The following is a 7,179-nucleotide window of genomic DNA, read 5'->3' as shown; positions in this document are numbered from 1 at the left end:
CATGCCAGACATTGTTCCCTTTCACTGATAAACATGTATCTCTGAAAGGTCGGAAGCCCCCTCACAAAAAGTAATTGCACTACCATTATCACACCTCAGGAAAAAAAACTCCCACAATTCCTCAACGTCCGGGTGCTTGTGAGAACTTGTGAGACCAAGGTCTGACTCACAGAGAAAACTTAAAATCAAGAGCAGTGGTAGTTACTGGTGAGTCACTAGTTCTCAGTGTTTCTGTGCAACGGGCTCACCTCCATCGTAGTGACGCTATAACAACACAGTGTCAGCCCAGCCACATGCTCTCCATATTCCTGAGAGAGAAAGTGTGTGTGTGTGTGTGTGTGTGTGTGTGTGTGTGTTCTTCTTTAACAGTAAAAATAAAATATAAAGTCGTAAAACAAGAAATTTTGTATTTGCCAAGGGGTCATGCAGATCTCTCATATGATGGAAAATATATGTAAAAATATTTATGTATCATGATTGATTGGAGCTGCCCTTTCCCTCTTGTTTTATAGGTTCATTTGCTTCCCAATATTTTATCTAGAAAAAAATTTAAACCTGCCAAAGAGTTATAAGAATAAACAGCCCAAAGGAAGGAAAGTGAGATGCACAGGGATTTATTTTTCTTATGGACGGAGAGGCATCGGGGAAGACAGCTCAGGCTGGGGTACTGGCATCACAGGGTCATCCGTGATGTAGGTTTGCTCAATCTTGCTACTCCGCTATGGTCAGCATATGGTTTTAGTCTTTCTGGTCACAGAACACTTCCTGCACCCCTGGGTGTGAGGCTCCAAGTTCTAGGAGAGAAAAAAAAAATAGCAGATCTGAAAGGTTTTTTATGAGGTTTCCCTTGGAAAGGGCCACCCATCCATCCCAGAGACTTCTACCTACACCTCATTGACCAGAATTGACAGACGAGGCTGCCCTAGAGGAAGGGGGGTTAAGGAGCCAAGGACTCTTAGAGGAGCATGTCCATCCTGAACCAAGTGGGGTTCTGTTAGGAACGGAGACGGGCGGGAAAGGAGTATCTGTCACAGACAGGGAGAGAATAAAGGCAGAGAGGCAGCCACATCGGGGGTCCAGGCAGAAGGCAGCAGGAAGGGAAGGAAGAGCAGACAGGAGCCATGTTCAGAAACAATGAGCCAATCTCAGATCACGGTAGGAGAGATGTTACAATGAGCCGTCAGGGTGGTGCTGAGCTTCCTGCCCTGGTGGACAAGTGGAAGGATTGGGAGGCAGGGGCAGGGCATTATTTTTTGTGCCTGTAGTGACAGTTCACTATTGGCGATATGTCCAGTGAAGCCGTGGAATCATACAATGGCCCTTTAAATACACAGCATCTTACTTTCAGGGAGTAAATGTGGTTTGGTGCTACAGATCCTTCCATGGCAGGAAGACAGTATCGGGAGGGCAGCCCTTGGTACAGGAGCATCAAGGGAACCACATCTAGTGGCCTGGAGAGAGGGGAAACCCAGCCGTCTGGAAGCTGGCCCTCAGAAGCTGGGAAGGAGGGGGCCAAGGAAGAGTCATCAGCCTCAGCAGCTCCTGTTCCCCCTTTCATAGGCAAGAGACTGGCTCAGGGCCCTGTCAGAAGTGGCATGTCTTTCCCTGAGGGCTTCCCTGGGACTTTAATTAGAGCCCTTAGCTAAGAATGTCGGGGAGGGCCTCTGAAGAGGCGACATTTGGGTGAGACCTGAATGAGCAGGAGACTGCTGTGAGGACAAAGGAAGTTGTAGCAGAAAGGGGGAACTTGGCACGGCTAAGGGAGGGAAAGGCGGTTGGTGTGAGGGGGTCCCGTGGCTGCAGGGAGGAGCCCAGTCAGGGGCTCTTATGAGGCATAAGGGAGGCAGGAAGGTCAGGCGAGGAGACTGTGAGAGGAGTTCCAGAAAGAAAGGAAGTTGACTTGGACTTTAGCAGCGGGGGTGGTGAAGTGGCCAGGTTTAGAAGTAGAGCATCTGAGATTTGCAGATGAAGGGAAGGAGAAAAAGAGAAAAAAAAAGAATGACTTCGGAGCCTTTGACCTGAGTGAGTGGGTGAACGATCTCGCCATTTAAGGAAATGGGGAAAGGACCCAGAGGAGGTCAGGGAAAGGGAAGCGAACGTACAAGTATCTACTGTTATCCACCACCTTTCAGTTCTTTAGTTCAGATGGTGGCGAGTACCCCATTATTTGAATATTATAAAATCTCTTAAAGTTTATGTATATTTATAGTAATTTATATTTAATATAAATTTAGATATATTAATAGAGCTAAGGAGATTAATAAATCTAGGGAGTATGCTTAAGTATAGTAATATATTAAGTATATTAATGAATCTAGGGAGAAAAATACACATAATCATTTCTGCAAAGGCTAAAAAGGCATGTGACAAGCTCAACACCCATTCTCAATAAAAATTCAAAATTTGAACAGACTGATACCCTCAGTTGATATTATTCTAGCATCATGCTTAATGGCAAACACCCAAAGAATTCACAATTCTTATTTTAACATTCTAGTGGAGATACTAACTGAGGCAACTGGACAAGAAAAATGGATCAGAGGTCTAATAGTACAGATTTAAGGAACAGATAAAATTACTTTATGTATTATTTGAGTGATTTCAGTATATCTTTAATAGGGTATATCTTTAACATAGTGTATCTTTTTTATAGTATAAAATATAGTTTGTCTTTCATAAATAGTACCATTTCTGCAATGAAAAAAAGAAAATAAAGAAACATAACCTGGCTAGTGCTGCCCTCCCCCAATTTGAGGTCTAATAATTAGAAAGGAGAAAGTAAAACTATTATATTTGTACATGTATACCTTGAAAAACCAGGAGACTCAACCGAGAAACTACTATAAAAAATGCCAGAATTCAGTAAGGTAGCAGAAAATAAAATATACAAAAATCAACAGCTTTCCTACATATAACTACCAGCTAGAAAATCTAATGAAAGAAGATACCTCATTTATAATAGCAACAAATAACATAAAACACATAGGAATAAATTTCACATGAAATGTGCAAAAATTATACAAAGAAAACTCTAAAACCATTACTGAAGTTACAAAAAGACAACCTGACCAGAGTTATCATATATGTAAATTATCCTTAAGTCACTTTGTAAATCAACACCATTCCAAAAGAACCTGAAAAATTTTTAGAGCTAAACAGATGGATTGTAAATGTTGCTTTTTTTTTTTTTAAGATTTTATTTATTTATTTGACAGACAGAAATCACAAGTAGGCAGAAAGACAGGCAGAGAGAGAGGAGGAAGCTGGCTCCCTGTGGAGCAGAGAGCCCGATCCCAGGACCCGATCCCAGGACTCTGGGATCATGACCTGAGCTGAAGGCCGAGGCTTTAACCCACTGAGCCACCCAGGTGCCCCTGTAAATGCTGTTTTTAAGAAATAAAAAAGCCAGGGGTGCCTGGCTGGCTCAGTCAGTGCAGCATACGACTCTTGATCTGGGGGTTGTGAGTTCGACCCCAACACTGGTCGTAGAAGCTACCTAATAAAAAATAATTTTTAAAAACCCTCTGTATTGGGGCGCCTGGGTGGCTTAGTCATTAAGCGTCTGCCCTCAGCTCAGGTTACAATCCCAGGGTCCTGGGATGGAACCCTACATCAGGCTCCCTGCTCAGCAGGAAACCTGCTTCTCCCTCTCCCAGTCCAGCTGCTTGTGTTCCCTCTCTCGCTGTCTCTCTGTCATATAAATTAATTTTTAAAAAATTTTTAGATCCTCGGGCGCCTGGGTGGCTCAGTGGGTTAAGCCGCTGCCTTCGGCTCAGGTCATGATCTCAGGGTCCTGGGATCGAGTCCCGCATCGGGCTCTCTGCTCAGCAGGGAGCCTGCTTCCTCCTCTCTCTCTGCCTGCCTTTCTGCCTACTTGTGTTCTCTGTCAAATAAATAAATAAAATCTTTAAAAAAAATAAAAAATAAAAAATTTTTTAGATCCTCTGTATTGTCAAAAACCAAAACACCATAAGCAACATGAAAACACAAATGGCCAAATGTAAAACAAAAACAAAAACTATTTGGCTACTACTATAACAAAGAGCTACTCTTCTTCATATAGAGCTTCTACAACTCAAACACAAGAAATAGACCAATAACGCAAAAGAAAAATCGCCCAAAGATCATTGGGAATGGACAATTAACAGAAAAAGAAATACAAATAGTCTTTTAAATAATGGGAAGGTGTTTGAGCTCATTCAGAAGAGAACTATAAAACTATCCAGGTTAAAAAAACAAAAAAAACATAAAACAGGATCAATTACATTAGCCAACATAGAAGTTTGCCAACACACTAAAATATGAAACTATGGAAAAAGAAGCACTCTTGTACCTTGTTGATGGCAGTGCAAATTGATGCAACTCCTGTGGGGAACTTGACCATATGTGCCCAAATTTCAAAGAATATACTTCTGTGTATGAAGTTAATCATTCATTGCAGTTATTACTGGAAATAACAAATGACAGAAAACAGCCGATCAATAGGATAGTTGCATAATTACGGTATAGCCACACAATAAGACTATTCTGAGTACACAACTGTAAAAAGGAATGGACTCTATGTAGTGACATGCAAAATTTTCCATTATATATTGTTGAGTAGAAAAAAGGTATGAAACCATATACTGTGCTATCTATTTTTTCCTAAGTGAGCTCTATGCCCAGCATGGGGCTTGAACACACAACCCTGAGATCAAGAGTCACACGCTCTGCCGACTGAGCCAGCCAGGCACCTTGTAGCACACTACCTTTTATGAAAAATTAGGAGAAAATATATTCATAGATGCTTCCCTTTGCATAAAGACCCTCTAGAAGGATAGACAAGTAAGTAATATGTGGTTACTGGCTGGGATGGGGGCGAGGTGGGAATAAGACTTCATTGCATAACTTCACATATCGGGTGATTCTAAAATAAGTCAATGTATTCTCTAGGTAAAATATTAATTAAAAGACATGGTACCAGGAAGAAAAAAAAAAAAAAAAAGACATGGTACTGAAAGCTATGAACACGGATGGAAGCGCAAGCTGGAGAAAGACATGAGATCAAGCCAGGGCTTTGAGATCGGTGACACTAAGGGAATGATCCAGAAGAGAGAGAAATACAGATAATACATTCATAGGTGAGAGGCCACCACAGAACAAAGTGGTCGAGAAAAGCAGAGCTAGATGGTCTAAACAAGAGCACGCCATACTTCTTCCACGAGGAGGTAACAGAAGAAAGCATCGAAGGGAACACAAAGTATGAATCTGGCCAGGGGCGATGCCGGTTCCTCTCTTTACTTAGGGTTTTCAACAGAGCTGTTAGCAAATACATCCTGATCTTCTGGAACTAAATGCCTTTTAAAAACACCTTTCCTTTGGCTACTTGATCACTATAACATGTAAGCTATGGCTGTGACCACCTACTGACACTACCATTCACAACAGAGTTGACTCTGTCCCAGGAGAGAACACAATTATAAGGGCCATCCAGTGTTTTTTAAGCTAGTTTTTGGAAAGCTACAGACGGGAATATAAACCCAACTTCCCTATAGAATTAGATAAAACCTGAGTTGTATCCCATCCAACTCCAAAGCTGGAAATCAATTACCCACATTGCTGGGCTGTCAAAATTGAATCATGCCCCCTCTTCTATTTTTTTATTATCATTGTTAAAGCTGAATTCCTATCTCCAGATATTCCTTCCTGTGGTAACACACCAAAACAACAGACTTTAAAAAGAGTGTTAAGTTTCACTTTATGTATTTATACCTTATCTCCAAAACATACAAGCAAATTTCAGATGTCTGCGCAAGAAAATGAAAGAAGTAGAGAAAGAGAAATGAGTAGGCTGAGATTCAACCAGGGGTGTCGTTAATAAATGCCCCAGACCTCATTCCTAGAAGTGGGCTCAAGTAAAAACACGTCCTTAGAAAAAAGCCTGTCTATGACACTGATATCCAAAATAAATCTATCCCACAGGTCCTATCACAAGAAATACTGTTAACATTGTAGATCTCTTAGAAATCCACGGAATAAACACACTTACAAACTGCACATGGCAGTTCCCGTGCCCCTTGTGGGAAAGACGGCTTTGCCTAAGTGTATGCCAATTAAAGAAGCTTCTACAGGAAGTCACCACAGGACAATCCAAAGACCCAGTTCCCTGATGAAAACTGACATTAAAATTTTGTTATTAAAATTCTGGGACATTATGGTCATTAGGTTCAGTGCCTGCTGAGAATTAATATGAAAGTAAGACTCCCAAGTACTCTCCCAATGATGAGTTTTAAGAAGATGAAACTGAAAAGATGTAAGGTTTCTTTTCTTTTTTTTTAGATTTTATTTATGTATTTGACAGAGAGAGAGAGAGTGAGAGAGGGAACACAATCAGGCAGAGTGGGAGAGGGAGAATCAGGCTCCTCAGCAAAAAGCCTGATGCAGGGCTTGATCTCAGGACTCTGGGATTGTCACCTGAGCCAAAGGCAGACCCTTAACAACGAGCCACCCCAGGCGCCCCAGGGTGTAAGGTTTCTTACAAGTTTCAGATAAACTGAATATTGCACACTTTCTGCACAGGCAGTTCCTAACTTGACTTTCGGGAAGCCTCTCTGTTCCTAACAGGAACCCTTCCAGAAGGGGAATGCCTGCATTAAATTTACGTCCATTTTTATGGTTGCCTTCAGCAGGAGTGTTGCTCTTAAATATCTAGACTGCCATGAGCACCAGCTGGACTCCTTCATCTATATATTCCTACATAAACTTCCTTCACAAAATATGGCATTTCACGGAGACTCCTGCTTCATGGACATGCTCCAAACCAAGAGCATGATCTTGTGCTCCAGGAGCATGAATAAATAGAAGCGCTCCAGATAGGAAGTAGCAGATGATTTTTCCTGTTGGCTGGATATTCTGAGTTCACAATTTAAAAATGTGTTTTAGATTTAGATCAATTCTCCTCCAAATTGATCTATAGGTTCAGCACAATTACTATCAAAATCCCAGCAAGATTTTTTTTGTAAGGAAAAGCTTACATTCTAGGGCTGCCTAGCTGGCTCAGTTAGTAGAGCATACAACTCTTGATCTCGGCATCATGAGTTCAAGCCCCACATTGGGCATAGAGATTACTTAAAAAAAAAAAAAGGAAGGGAAGGAGAAAGAAAGGAAGGAAACTTTTTCTAAAATGTATGTGGGGGTGCC

At 41.4% G+C, this 7,179-nt stretch overlaps 1 protein-coding gene and 1 non-coding gene across 2 annotated transcripts in view; both read right to left on the bottom strand.

The window, feature by feature from the left end:
* Positions 1–598: 598 nt before the first annotated feature.
* The window catches only part of DDX3X (DEAD-box helicase 3 X-linked), a 29,677-nt gene continuing 23,096 nt past the window's right edge, over positions 599–7,179 (bottom strand). The window contains exons 17-18 of the transcript XR_006609503.1: positions 4,334–4,447; positions 599–794 (exon numbers count right to left, since the gene is read on the bottom strand). The gene's annotated coding sequence lies outside the window, so the exon portion shown is untranslated. The remainder of the gene's footprint in view (positions 795–4,333; positions 4,448–7,179) is intronic.
* On the bottom strand, positions 4,659–4,731 carry TRNAK-CUU. The gene has a single exon. It is a non-coding gene; the product is annotated as a tRNA-Lys (tRNA).

The sequence above is a fragment of the Mustela putorius genome, unplaced genomic scaffold (genome assembly GCF_011764305.1).
Source record: "Mustela putorius furo isolate JIRA1106 unplaced genomic scaffold, ASM1176430v1.1 tig00003836_pilon_pilon_pilon, whole genome shotgun sequence".
Classification (NCBI taxonomy): domain Eukaryota; kingdom Metazoa; phylum Chordata; class Mammalia; order Carnivora; family Mustelidae; genus Mustela; species Mustela putorius.
Note: the sequence above shows the minus strand (reverse complement) of the source record. Positions and strands in the feature narration are given on the sequence as shown.